Genomic DNA, 15,151 nt, shown 5'->3' with positions numbered 1-15,151 from the left:
AAATCGGGGTATCAAACTAAAACCGAGGGAAACGCATTGAATATAAGAGGAGAACAACGACATAACACCGAAACGTAACACACACAGAAACGGACCAAGCATCAGACAAAACACCACGAGAATAACAAATATAACATGAAAACCAAATACATGAATTTGGGATAGACAAGTACCGTGCCACGTCTTATCTCAATATCTCAAAAATAAGAGAAAACACAAACGACTCAACGTTAAAATGCAACACACACATAAACGAACAATAATATAGAGTTCCAAAAAAAATGCTCTGCTCTGTAGATTTTCTTTCATAAATGGAGTCGTTAATATGAGGCTTTGGGTGTTTCGTGTATTGAAAAGGTTATTCATAAGCTGGGTGCAGGTTAATACGAAGCATAAACACACGAATAAGTTTTAAACGAGCGAAGTTTATAATAATATGAGGAAATGAATATGGGTTATTGTCCAATGGGGACTTCATTTTCGCAACTCTGTGGATTGTTTTTTAAAGACTACACTTAGCCCTTGTCAAATGTACATTTTTTTGGTCAAAGATGACAATGCTGCTACAGCCAGATTATTTAATAAAAATGCCCATGAATATACACAAATATTCCCATACAATACCAGAAAATGACAAACCTGGTACATATATTATCTTCTGATAATACTATAAGGTCGTCAGTGAACGGGAGAGAGTCGTCGCTTTTCTTCCCCTGTAACAATACACGAAACACCCAAAGTATCATATATATGGTTACATGCACAAAAAACTGTGGTGTGAAATATGTAGGACAAACATGACGGGAGTTTGTTAAGCGAACACAGAAACATATATACGGCTTCAACAAGCTTTTTCAAACCACATCTTCTTATCTATATTAAGAAATTCAACATTACAATTTATCAACATTTAGCAAGATTTAGCGGAACACAACGAAAAAATTAAATTGTTAATCTTTCAACCGCTCGAAACGATCCAGAATAACAAGGGCAATCGCATAAGCAATTTGAAATACCCGTGAAAATTGTCTTGGATTAACGACTTCAGAAAGCTTATCCCCTTAGACTGAATGACAGTATGCTTAGACAAAGGAACACATCTACAACTTCTTGATATCTTGAATATAATGGATAAAGATAACCAAAAAATTGGTCTTATGGCAAACGTATCAATCGTAATCAGCAATATAAACATCGTTAAAAATATGCACTTGGTAATCTCCTATCTATATTTGAAAATAAATGGTAGGCATCAACTATTATGTGCACTTGGTCAAATACAAATTAGTAAATACGATAATATTTTTAAGGATTGTGACATCATCTCTTTCCTTAATCCACTCTATCAATATTCGCGTATAATTACAGCATTTGTCACCAAAGGCTTTTGCCACGTATCGAAAAATCTGAAGATCATAAACGGCACTTCCTGAAAATTAAATATATTAAAAACAGATGTATTAATTTTATAAGTTTATGTTGTATATTTAATGACTCTCCCTTTCAAAACTTCACAATTTTAACACAGAACCATCTCTTATTCCGTGCACATTATAAAAACTTAGCAGAACTTTAATTTTTAATTATCATTAGACGCCAATGTAGAAAAAAATACTCGGTTTACTTAAATGTGAATCGTCGAAGTTTAGATATAATCTATATGGCCATGATATTACCTCAATATTGTCAAGAACATAGAGGTTATATATTTTTTGAAAAAAGGACCAACATATCATCCTCCATCTAAAATTTATTGAAAATAGTGCCATCAGGTCAACAAAGACACTTTTCCCTCGTTTTGTAAAAAAATGTGTAAGCGGGGAAAATCTGATAAAATAATATCACAATTTGAAACAAAATAAGAGTTAAAAGAAGAGGACATAATATGCCTATTTCTAGAATAAGAAATATGCTTCAAGATATTTCAAAGCGGTTTATCTTTGTACCGGCCAACAAAGCAGTCAACACTGTGGTGGTGGTATAGTTATCCCTTTCATGAATGTGACCTACCGAATTAGACTACTAGTATTTACCGGATTTGTAATCACATAAGCAACACGACGGGTGCCACATGATCTGCTTACCCTTCCTGAGCACCTGAGATCATCCCTAGTTTTTGGTGGGGTTCGTGTTGTTTATTCTTTAGTTTTCTATGTTGTGTCGTGTGTACTATTGTTTTTCTTTTTCATTTTTAGCCTTGGCGTTGTCAGTTTGTTTTAGATTTATGAGTTTGACTGTCCCTTTGGTATCTTTCGTCCCTCTTTTATCAAAGGTACCAGGATTATAACTTAGCTCGCCAGACGCGCGTTTTGTCTACATAAGACTTATCAGTGACGCTCATATCAAAACCTTTATAAAGCCAAACAAGTACAAAGTTGAAGCGCATTGAGGATCCAAAATTTTAAAAAGTTGTGCCAAATACAGCTTAGGTAATCTATGCCTGAGATAAGAAAATCCTTAGTTTTTCGAAAAAATTAGGGTTGTGTAAACAGGATATTTATAAAAATGACCACCTTATTGATATTCATGTCAACACAGAAATGCTGACTACTGGGGTGTTGATACCCTCGGGGACGAAACATTCCGTAATTTTTAAAAAGTCATCAACATTCAAGTCCGTGCGCTCCAAATAGAGTCATAAAGTAAAAAAACACAACCACATCACAGCTTAAGTGTTCTTCTGAACTATGTACCTACACTATAGTAATAAAATATATAGAAATTGTTGAACTAACCTTTTTTGGAGTGTGAAAGATCTTTGGATGTTTGAGATAAATTACGTGCCTTTGATGGTCCTTTTAATTATGTTGATAATTTTGACTTTTCCACTCTTTACACTACACTTCTTCACAATGTTATCAAATAAAACGTTTACTATTTAGTTAAATGGTCGTTTGATAAATCTGAAGGTAATTATTTTTGCTGCAATCTATTTAAAGCCTTCTGGAGAAAGGTAAATATGTTAGATACACTTACTGTAGGTGTGATGAGATACATGAAGCTGTTTAATTAATGCATATTTCGGCTACACAATCTATCGACAGGTTGTCTATAATTCAATAGGCAGTAATTGTTACCCTTTAAAAACAGACGCGTTTTTATACTGTTATGAATGACAGTTTATGAACAAAATCATTGAAGACCCGTTTGAATTGCATTAACTGATCAATTCAATAGCACTTAACGTTATCTTGATGATATGTTTTCGTTAAAAAAAATCCTGCCAAATTAACCCAAAGGAGCCTACTTAATTTAAATCAAATTTAAAAGGTAATAAATGTTCTTTCCTTTATTTGAATATTTTGGTTTTAAACGGGAACTGCACATTGTTCGTTCCCTATTGTTACTTTTCCCTTTTTAGATAATGATGTTCTTTTTGCACCATCTTACGGTGTTCATATTTCCCAATTATTTTGCTATACCTGTGTATGTTGTGACGTTTCTGATTTTAAAGAATGTAATCTATGTATTACTGGTTCATTTTTAAGGCAGAGGTTTTGTTACCACAAATTTATCAAAACTTTTACTAAATTCTTCCATATATATTTAGAATTGGTTTTGAAGATTGGTTGTACCTGTAAAATATTGATTTAAAACGGGGTAGCATATCCCAATTTTTACGGAAATGTTGTTTAACTTGCCCGATAACTTATAAACAATCCAGGTGAATTGATCGATTCATTAAATGAACTTATTATAAAAGGTTACCAACTCAACACGGTGGTTAGATAATTGAATATTGATTTGTTAGTATTAATATTGATTTTGTAATCAGTTAATTAAAAGCAAAATAAATATTATCGTTATATACTTATACACATTTATGGATCTTCAGTCTTTCGATAACTGTATCTTGAAATTGCACAAGGTCGTGTTTTTTCGGACTGTTTATGATGTCTTTACACTAAATCCATTGCATGTTGGATGTTTACTGATTGATAATTTAGTCTTAGATGCATGATTTTTTTAATTAGTTGTTTGTGGCTTTGAACTGACTGTCAGTCACTGCGATTACTCTCAGATCAGTACGTACATGTGCATATGTATGTAATCAGTATCTTCCATAGATTTAATTTTCAAAAGTTAAAAGGGTGAAAATTAATTCTTTTTATGTGTATCCATGGCAACATTCTGCATTTATTTCCCATAAAATATTGCAAAAAGGGGGGTGAACATGTCACAATTCCCCCAAAAATTTGGATCAAACTAGAATTTCAATGCCTTTGAGTGATACCTTTTTAGAAACTGTTTTCCTAAATCTTCCTAATGGTCCAATAAAAAATGGGTGTCTTTCGCCTCATTTTTTCGTAAAATCCAATCACAAAGTTCGTGCGATAAAAAGTTGGAAAAAAACATTACAATAATTGCCGGACCAATGTATGGTAGGGACATGCAAAAACGGACTGTCATACAGAAAACAGCCTATATCACACACATTACATAACCTTGATGTTCATATAAACCATAAAGGCTATTTTAATACTCAGCTATCCAAAAATGAATTTTATTGCACACTAGCTCTCATATTTGAAAATTTCACAGGGGCCAAAATGCGAAACTACACATCTAACTGTGGAGTGCTACCTTAAGGTGAAATTTTTCCCCTCCTGTCTCAATTTTTATTATATTTTCTGTGTTCTACTAGCTGTTACGATGAAAATGGTACCTTAGTTTTTAAAATTGGTTCAGTAATAAAGATTTTATGAAGGTTAGCAGTTGATGTTGAAACGCGACAAAAAGTGATTTAAAAATAAATGCTGGATCATAGTTAAAAACTTCAAGTCTGACTCATTTTTGGGGTAAATTTCTAAAAATTTTCCCTTTATCTTATTTAAAATCATAAAATTACCTTAAAAGAGGACAAATTGTACAATTTTTAGTTATTTGAAAGTACTTATAGGTCAATTTTGCTGTAAATAGCATACCCAACCTTGGTTTAGAAGCTCTCAAGCAGGGTATAAATTTCTTGCCATACTGGCATCATTAAATGTAATTAATGCCAAATTATAATATAAAATCCTGTCAAAAATGTTTATTTGACTTATTCGCATTCAAAAATATAAAGTGATACATTCTGAGGATATCATATAGAGCGCAACCTTTGGTTACAAGGGCAAAGCTAATGGAGTACAAATTTAAGACCGCAACATGTCTAAGTGTCAAAATGTGTATATTTGGTTTCTAAGGACAGTAAACAATGAAATGAACATAAATTGCATTCCTAGCAGATTTTTTACCTTCAGAACTAAAACAAGAACATAACAGACTATAGATTTGTGGTAATTTTTATCTTAAAAAGTACATTTCTGTGCTTTCTGATGTGCCATAAGGTAGCACCCCACAGTTAGAAAATAAAATCAAAAATGAGCCACAAAATGTTTTATCATCTCCTATTCCTGGATTTCTAATACATTAACCTAACTGTGTGTGTTGTACATGTGCATATGTATGTAATCAGTATCTTCCATAGATTTAATTTTCAAAAGTTAAAAGGGTGAAAATTAATTCCTTTTATGTGTATCCATGGCAACATTCTGCATTTATTTCCCATAAAATATTGCAAAAAGGGGGGTGAACATGTCACATTTCCCCCAAAAATTTGGATCAAACTAGAATTTCAATGCCTTTGAGTGATACCTTTTTAGAAACTGTTTTCCTAAATCTTCCTAATGGTCCAATAAAAAATGGGTGTCTTTCGCCTCATTTTTTCGTAAAATCCAATCACAAAGTTCGTGCGATAAAAAGTTGGAAAAAAACATTACAATAATTGCCGGACCAATGTATGGTAGGGACATGCAAATACGGACTGCCATACAGAAAACAGCCTATATCACATACATTACATAACCTTGATGTTCATATAAACCCAATACAAAGGCTATTTTAATACTCAGCTATCCAAAAATGAATTTTATTGCACACTAGCTCTCATATTTGAAATTTTCACAGGGGCTAAAATGCGAAACTACACATCTAACTGTGGAGTGCTACCTTATACTTTCCAAAAAAGCATATCCATTCAACTCAATAAAATTAAAACATTGGTAAACGATAGCGCCACGAATGTATGCTATGTATAATTTTTTAGATAGTTGCTTTCTGTTTGGTTTTGATAAAAAAAAAAACAGTTTATCATTTTACCTACTCGGAGTCAAAAAACGTATAAATTCCGACAAGGGATACTATATATAGATATTCTTATATATTCTTATATATATACCCTCAGAATTATTGTCATAAGACCCTTTCATATATAGACAATGTAAGACATTCGTTATCAGTTGACCAAGAGAATTAGCATTGTGGTTATAGGTTTGTCTTTTACATTATCCGCATAAATGTAACGTAACAAAACATTTCTATGTGATTAGAAATTGTCACTTAAATAAAAGATATGTATTACATTGTTTGCAATTTTTAGAACTATTCACGGATTTAGGTATTTACGGATTTTCATGTAAACTTAAAAAATACGTTAATAAAACATAGAGACCGTACAAGTTACTTTGCAAAAAGTAAAATCACAAAAATACTCTTCGTATATTTTGTATTCATCAAGTGTTAGATAAGTCTGATAATTCATGCTAGTTTTTGAGCTACTTAACCTAAATATTTGATTTTTGGCTCAAAATCTTTTTTTTTACGTTTTGCGAAATAAAGATATCTGTTATGATTATAATGACATTGATTCTTACTTGGCCTCTTGAGCTGTAATTAAATTCATGTAGTATCATTTGCCTTTCAGATTTGCATGAGTACATCATATAGATATTTTAGTTGAACGATTTTATTTACTTTGAAAGAAGGCTGTTGAATATTTCATGAGTGGACAAACTATCTAAACTTTTCCAGATTTTAAGAACCGGAATTGTTATCGTTTAACTTAGTCGGAAGCAAATATAGTATAGGAGAAAAATCCCGACTACGGAAATTACGTTTATGTTTTCGTGTATATATCCATATGCATTGAATTTCATAAGAATTTCATAAGACCTTTTTAGCTTTGAACAAGCTACAATATCCTTTTTTATTTAACCTGCGAAAAAAATAAGTATGTAATAAAAAATGTAGAATAAAGTACTGAATTCCAAGGGAAATTCAAGAAGAAAAGTCCCTAATTAAATGGCAAAAATCAAACCCACCCAAAGAATGGATATCAACTGTCATATTCCAAACTTGGTACAGGCATTTACGTATGTTGAAAAAACCTAATCAAATGGCAAAATCAAACCCACCCAACGAATTGATATCAGCTGTCATATTCCAAACTTGGTACAGGCATTTACGTATGTAGAAAAATGGTGATTTAAACCTGGTTTTAAAGCTAGCTTAACCTCTAACCTGTATGATAGTCGCATCAAATTCCATTATATTGACAACACTGTATGAACAGAAAAAAGTGATGTAAAAAGACGCTTATTTTTTCATTGAAACTTACTTTCAGTATACATCGTGCAAGACGTATATTAATTATTGTTAATTTGTTTCTGTCCTGGACCTGAATGGCATATTAGCTATATTCGTTAAGCAACCAAACATAAATCAATTAATCAAAATAATAAAAGATAGGTTATGCTCGTGAACTCAAATATGTTAACGTGGAGGGACGTAACAATTGGCACGAACATCTCTTAAACTCTATATATCTATGTATAAACAATATTTGTTAACACTCATAACAACCACTTACCGTTGCAACGATATGAAACCGTTATATTTTTGCTGGTAACGTAACAGTCTTCATATCCGTTTATAAGATCTAACACATTGAATTGACATTGATCCGAGTCTTTAAAGTTTTTACAGAATGTGTTCAGCTCATTTTCGATCGTTTTTTCCGTACAGTGTTTATGCTGACTAATCACGTTTTCTGGTTCCTGTGATATACGAATGTCACCAACAAGTAACTGTGTTTCACATTGTATTTGGATAGGCTTCTCAATATCAAGGCAAGTTGTATCTATATTTTGTCCTTTAATGAAAGATACATAAAAGAAAAATCACAAAAATACCTAACAATGAGGAAAATTCGAAACGGAAAGTCTCTAAACAGAAGGCAAAATCATAAGCTTAAACACATCAAACGAATGGATAACATGTGTCATATTCCTGACGTATTAACATGCATTTTTTTCTAATTTATCAATGTAACTTATCCACCAATTGAAACATTTGTTTAAACCTAATAGAACGTGTGCTAAAATTGTCTATCCATTATGGTTGCCATAATACAAACTATAGTTGTCGACAAACTGTGCTACCGTCATCATGAACAAAATCAAAGTTTATCAATTAAAATGACATTACAATGTTGAATTGGGAACCGTTAAGAGAAAAAATATTGCAAGTATTGATAAATTTACCGGGATCGTATCTAATATCTGGAATTGGATAACATCATCATAGTAATGAATGTGTTATTCCCTTTGAAAAAAGCTAATGTCATTACAAACCCGGTGATAAGTCTAATTCGAAAGGTCACATTCAAGAAACAGAAACGGGATTATAGTTACATGTACGTTAATTGAAAAATATCCGTTGTCGTTACTGGCTGAAACAGATATTCTTTAACGGCAAGCACCTCGTTATAACGTCCATTAAATGTGCGAAGGGATGACTTCAACTCGTTGTTTATTAACTTCCTTTTGAACAGTAAAAAAAAAACCCACCAAAAAACTGAACATTGAGTAAAATTCAAAACGTAAAATTCCCTAAACAAATGGCAAACTCCACAAGATACGACATATGAATGAACGAATGGACAGCATGAACTTTTCTTATGTAAAAACATAATAATATTGACAACAATGCATGAACAAAACGAACATACTTGGTAAAATTGTCACACAACGATACATCATTCATCACAGTGTCACAATCTCAATTAGAACAAAAACAAACAAATATTTAACAATGAAGCCAAAAGCATATTTCAAAAACAACCACGTTCATTGTTTACAATGTACCTATATTTGTATTTTATTTATGTATGTTAAATCAATTCATAAAGATTGAAGTATGTTTAATCCTGTGACAAAATGTCTCAATTACCATCAACGTTGGTGTAGAATCACATATTTGACGTCAGAATGTTCACGTCACACAGGAAGAGAAATAAAATAATTTTGTTGTTCAAAGTATGCAAAAATTAAAATAAAACAATAAAAAAATGGTGGAATGTTAAAAAGTTAGAGTCACGTCAAATGAACAAGTATCAAAGAAATATAAAAAATCGCACTGACAATGCAAAGCACACTAGCAAAAATGAAAGATAAAAACCAAACAAATAATTAAGTAATATTAATAAAGACAAATAAAAGAACAATATAACACGTAATTAAGATCGCGAACAACGACAGAACGCAGAATCTATACACCAAGACAAGCATGTACTATTTGTCAAGTTGATACTGAATATTTAAAAATAGACGAGACTTTATTTGACATAACCCTGGTTCATGAACTTTCTTCTCAGACACTGGTGACGTTTCACAAAGTCTGAGGAGGAGCTGCAAGCTCTTAAAAAAAGAGTAAGTTGTGAAATGTATTTCATATATGCAGTTGAAGTAAGTATATTGCTACTTATGTAAGGGATAATTTCTAAATTATAATTGTGTCGTCTGTCATAGATTCTGGCACTGAGATACCTGTTTATGTCAAATTCGAGGTATAATCGAATGGAACCCAATCAGAAAAGTTTGGATTGCTTATGGCTTCTTTGGTGTTCTAGCTTTTGACAAGTGTCGTAAGGAACTCTGATTCATTCGAAAATAAGAAGAGGGCGACTAGGAGAGCGCACAGTTCGTTTTTATAGGAATGCCGACAATTTGTTGAAAAAGTCCACCTCCAAATTCAACAAATATTTTGTCGATAAGAATTTTCAGCATACTGATCACTTTTTCCTCTTTGTACATGTAGCATGTTTTCCCCTTTTGTTCACTATCAACAAACTATGACTTATGCATGTTATGGTATCCCAAAGTAATACATTTGTAGCGTATGCTATAAAAAAAAAAGCGGTATATATATACCGTATATTTGATTGCCAATGAGACGACCGTCCACAAGAGACCAAAATGACACAGAAATTAACAACTATAAGTCACAGTTCGGACTTAACGATGAACAACGCCCATACCGCATAGTCAGCGACAAAAAAACGCCACAAAATGACAATGTAAATAAAGGCAACAGTAGAATACCGCTGTTCAAAACTTATAAATCCATTTACGAAAAACTAAATCTGGGTAACATACTAAAACCGAGGGAAAGGCATTAAATATAAGAGGAGAACAATGACACAACACCAAAACGCAACACACACAGAAACGGACCAAGCATCAGACAAAATCCCACGAGAATAACACATATAACATCTAAACCAAATACAATTCAAACGAGAAAACTAAAGGCCTTATTTATAAAAAAAAAAATGAACGAAAGCAAATATGTAACACATAAACAAATGACAACAATTTAATTACAGGCTCATTTTATATTGACAGGCATTGATTTTGGATTATTTCTCTGAAGCGATTTATCAATTTCACATCGGGAATGGTGGCATACCGGTTTGAAAAATGAAAAGTTTTGAAGGAACTAATATAAAAAAAGACCGGGATTTAAATCATCAAGTGGTTTTTTAGAACGTTTAGGAATCCACTGATGGTTCATACTAATATTCTTGTAGACAGTTTCACAGTACTTCTAACGACCTTCTTTTACTGCGGACAGAATTGTGATCAATCTAATGGACAATTCTTAGGTGGAATGTGCAGAAAAGTCGGCAATGTACCGTTGCGTGTACGAAATTTTGTGAAGCTTAGTTATTCAGTACAACAAGGTGAGTCCTCCGATTTGTTGTTCAATGTTATGCTCATTGAAGCCATGAAAGACTTATGATCTGCCATCTCATCCCTGTTTAGTTATATGTCTTTGTATATAGGATACAATATATGTGGGAAAAGCAACTCTCTATTGAGGAACTCATGTTAGAAAATACAAGCCCAACACTATCGTATCAACTGCGATATATATAATCCGTTTGCAGGCAATTCTTTTATGTTGCTGCAAAAAAATGGAATTTCACCCGTAGAAAGAGGTGATATAATGGCACTTTTAATACCTTTTGGTAACAAATTATTATAAATTAAAGACATATGTGTATTTGTTTTCTTTATAGCATGCATTTATATGTATCATGGTATTTTGATTCACTAACATTATTGACTCTACAGGATGAATAGGCCTTTATGGACATAGATTGTTGGTTAATTAACAATATTATCGTCGGATTATTAATTGCGAAATATTTACGTTGATCATCTCAACGTGATTTATTTTCTCGATTTAGCAGGTACAGCGAAAGTGAGATAAGCAATCGAGTTGAGATGACCATTGATAATCTGTTCATCGGTATTTTGCCTATGACGACAGTGTCAATTTCATGTCAATTCCATTAGCAACACCACGTGCACCTTGTTTCTTGCGATAATTTTCATATCACTCGACTCTGAAAATTGTCAGTCAGCATATCAAAGGAAAATTTCGTTAAAAAGCGTTATTATTTTTATGTCTAAATGATTTGTAAAATGAATAAAGGCAACAGAATTATATAGCTGTTCAAAACTCACAAATCCATGGACAAAAAACAAAATCGGGGTAACAAACTAAAACCGAGGGAAACAATCGATTTTTTGAAAAGTACATTAATCAATTTTTAAACATGTTATGTATGGCAGAGAATATTAATAAAATTGCGGTAAAACCTAGGTTTTCGATTAGAAATGTCATTTAAGTTGAAAAATGTCAAACATGCTATAATTCAATGAATTGTTCTGAAATACATAAACACTTAACTTTTGTTTAAACCTTAATTTGAATTTATAATGTTTTGATTTTTAGTTAAAATTGAAAAATCTGCCCTGCTATGAAATATATCCGTATGATACTGCTCCTGTCTCTTTTCGTATTTGTTTCCGACATGTTTGATTGTATTGTTAAGGTATAAAATGGTTCACTATGTTCCGCCTATAATCTGCATCTTTTAAAAGACCCCTAAAATTGGGCTGTCACTAAAACACGTGAGAAGTTGTTCTTGGTTGATTAAATGTGTCAAATGAAACATATAAGTAAATAATAAAACTGATAAAACCACGATCGACATCATTATTTGTTGCACTATCAGCTATTGCGAGTATGTATCACCAACCCTGTAGTCAATACGATAAATGGCTGACTCATGCAATTTCTCTTGCACGTAAATTGGAAAGTGACTTAAATAAATAAAAATGTTGAAACTAACCCAGTGGTCAGAAATTGGGTGTAAATTGGATGGAAACATGACAAAATGAATATTTAGAATTTGTTATTGCAACTTTTTTGGAAATTTCAATTGAATATATTAAGGAATCATACTTTCTTTTGATTCATCATGGTTTTTGTCAACCATTCGACAATTGTTGATTAATTTGGATCTACAGGCATCTCGTTTATATTGTTTTACATTGCGTGTAAATCGGTCATATTTCATAGGAAATTACAACTCAACCTAATCTCCTTTTTCAAAGTTCTTGCCAAATGTATTAATCAAATGTTCTAGACGTGTTTACTTTGAGTTGCAAACAATTTATCTGCAAAGAGACAACCTGTAAGTAGACTTTAACTTCATTGTTTTGTCTGATTCTGACGAGTGATAAGGAAACTCAATGACCGTGAACATGGTCAAAAGACACTCAATCAAATATTGGAATTATTGAAAATCTCATCTACCTCGACATGGCCTATACGCTATTGATGTATCATCTATCAGAATGACACGTACTGCTGTTGAATTAAACTGTTTAAACTCTGCTTTCAATATAAACATAAATGGATCTTGTCCATATGCATCTACTGATATCCTAATCCATCTATCGAACGACGCTGAATTACCATTCACAGTATATAGCAAAGTTTCATTTCCGCCAGTAACTCTATATACACTAAAAGAGCAATCATAAGAATTGGAAATAAAATGGTACCAAAGTGAGAGACATATTGATTCCATGAATTTATTAGCTGTTTGAATATGTGCGTTACGAGCACTTCCGCTCCAGGAAACTGCTTGAAGGCTATAACCATTCATCCCTAAAATAAAAACAATCATAAACAGGTATGTAACCAACAGTCAAGTGACACTCCACACTATTCTAATTCGTACTTAATTTGGTCTTTTAACTTTTTAAATACAAAATTCACTGATGTAGACGAAACGTGCGTCTGGCGTTTTTTTTTAAAATCCTGGTATCTATAATGAGTTATTTCATACATTCCAGCATTTCATTTTATTAATTTAGTTAGTAGTCCGTGTGTTTGCTAAGTATCTTTTTTTATTTCTTTTATGGAATACTTAGTATTCAAAAATTTGAATTCGATGCAAAGTGAGATGTTTTAGTGTTTGTATGAGTTCTAGTCGGTGCGTATTTGATCTAATTGAAGGTAAGGAAGTAGATTGTGAAGGTTGCCTTCAACGTGCCGCACCAGCTACCTTAAGATAGAATATATACAACATACACCTACATGGTATGTAGTAGAAAGTAGTTCACATGCATCTTATTACACAAAATAGCGTATTACTTTGGCTGCAGAGACTTGGATTAGGTGTACAAAGATAACACATTGTCATACTTAAATTTACTCGGGTATGATCTCTTAATAGATCTTCACGTTCCCATGTGATATGAATTGATGAAACGACCATCCAATCTCCAAGATCTTTTTCAAAAGTACTTAAGCTTGTTCTGTTCTCTGAAATATGTTGATTTTGTGATGATCAGTGATACTTTATATAATTACTAATGGTATTTTAACTAGAGCTGAAAATCTATCTTCACTCAATATCATTTAACTTAAAAATAATATTTGAAACAATGTCTAAATACATGTTAAACGTTTCCAATATAATGAACATACAAGACTCAATAAGAGGGACGAAAACAGATTTAAAAACAAATCAACACCATAATCTTAAAATTATACAAAACAATTTATAGAAATTCATACAATTTATCGAACATCAATAAAAGTGATAAACTTTTATTCCAACTTTATGCAGTTGTAGCTACCTACATATTTTGTTTATAAAGAACATTAATTAATATGTTAAACTTTGTCCCAAATCTTGTGTAGTTCAAGCTATACGAATATTGTTGTCATGAATCCAATTTCACCCTGAGAGAGGCACACACGCCTGATGAAGCTAATTTGTTTAACGAAATAGTGCGTATTTCTATTTAAAATCTGATAGAACTTTTTAATGTATTAATTAGCGTGTTTAAGTTATATTCTTAGACATTTATATAATTTTTATTCAGTAACTGTATCAGTTCATTTTCACGAACTGATCCAGGCCTAAATAGATTAAATGTTGATTGTTGCTATTTTCAGACATTATATACATGCCACCTTGAGTAAATTCAGTTAAACAGTTTGTTGCCACGTAATAACGGACTACAGGTGCAAAGTGACAAAGTCGATAAAAGAAAAATGAAATAAAACCATTCTGCCATTGATTTTCAAACACAAATCACAATAAAAGTTGCATATGTTATATCATATATTGGAAACAAAAGTAAAGCCTAAAAGATCAAATATCTTATCTATTTGCACAAGAAGTAAGCATGACATCTGGAATTACACTATAAGCTCTATCTTTTTTTTTATGTGTGTCTGTCCTACAGCCAACCTGATAACTGCATCAAATCCTTTCTATGAAAGGATATCTTTTATCAATTTTCGGCATTATTCAGCACAAATTTTCTATTTCTACAGTCCATCGGAACCTTGGTCTACACTTTGCACTGGTATAATAACATTGTCCTCAATTTCTAAATCTTTTAATCATCTTTTGGATGTTTGTGCTGTTCTTACCAAAGTGTAAATTTGATCAATTGTACAATAATGAATAATTTCGTCCTCTTTGCGAATGAGTTTTTCATTTTTTGCTGCTTTCAAAACACCATACTGCCGTAAGAAATATTTTTGAAGAGCTTAATTTGGCTTCCTTTACATTTCTTATTTTCTCTCTTTATTGTACTAGACCCCAGTTTACGTGTACTTTCGCGGAGAGGCACTCCAGGAGTTTTGGTAGTGTAGAGGCTTTGTATTGGCA

Source organism: Mytilus trossulus, chromosome 7 (assembly GCF_036588685.1).
Source record: "Mytilus trossulus isolate FHL-02 chromosome 7, PNRI_Mtr1.1.1.hap1, whole genome shotgun sequence".
NCBI classification, from domain to species: domain Eukaryota; kingdom Metazoa; phylum Mollusca; class Bivalvia; order Mytilida; family Mytilidae; genus Mytilus; species Mytilus trossulus.
The sequence above is the reverse complement of the archived record's forward strand: the minus strand, read 5'-3'. Positions refer to the sequence as shown.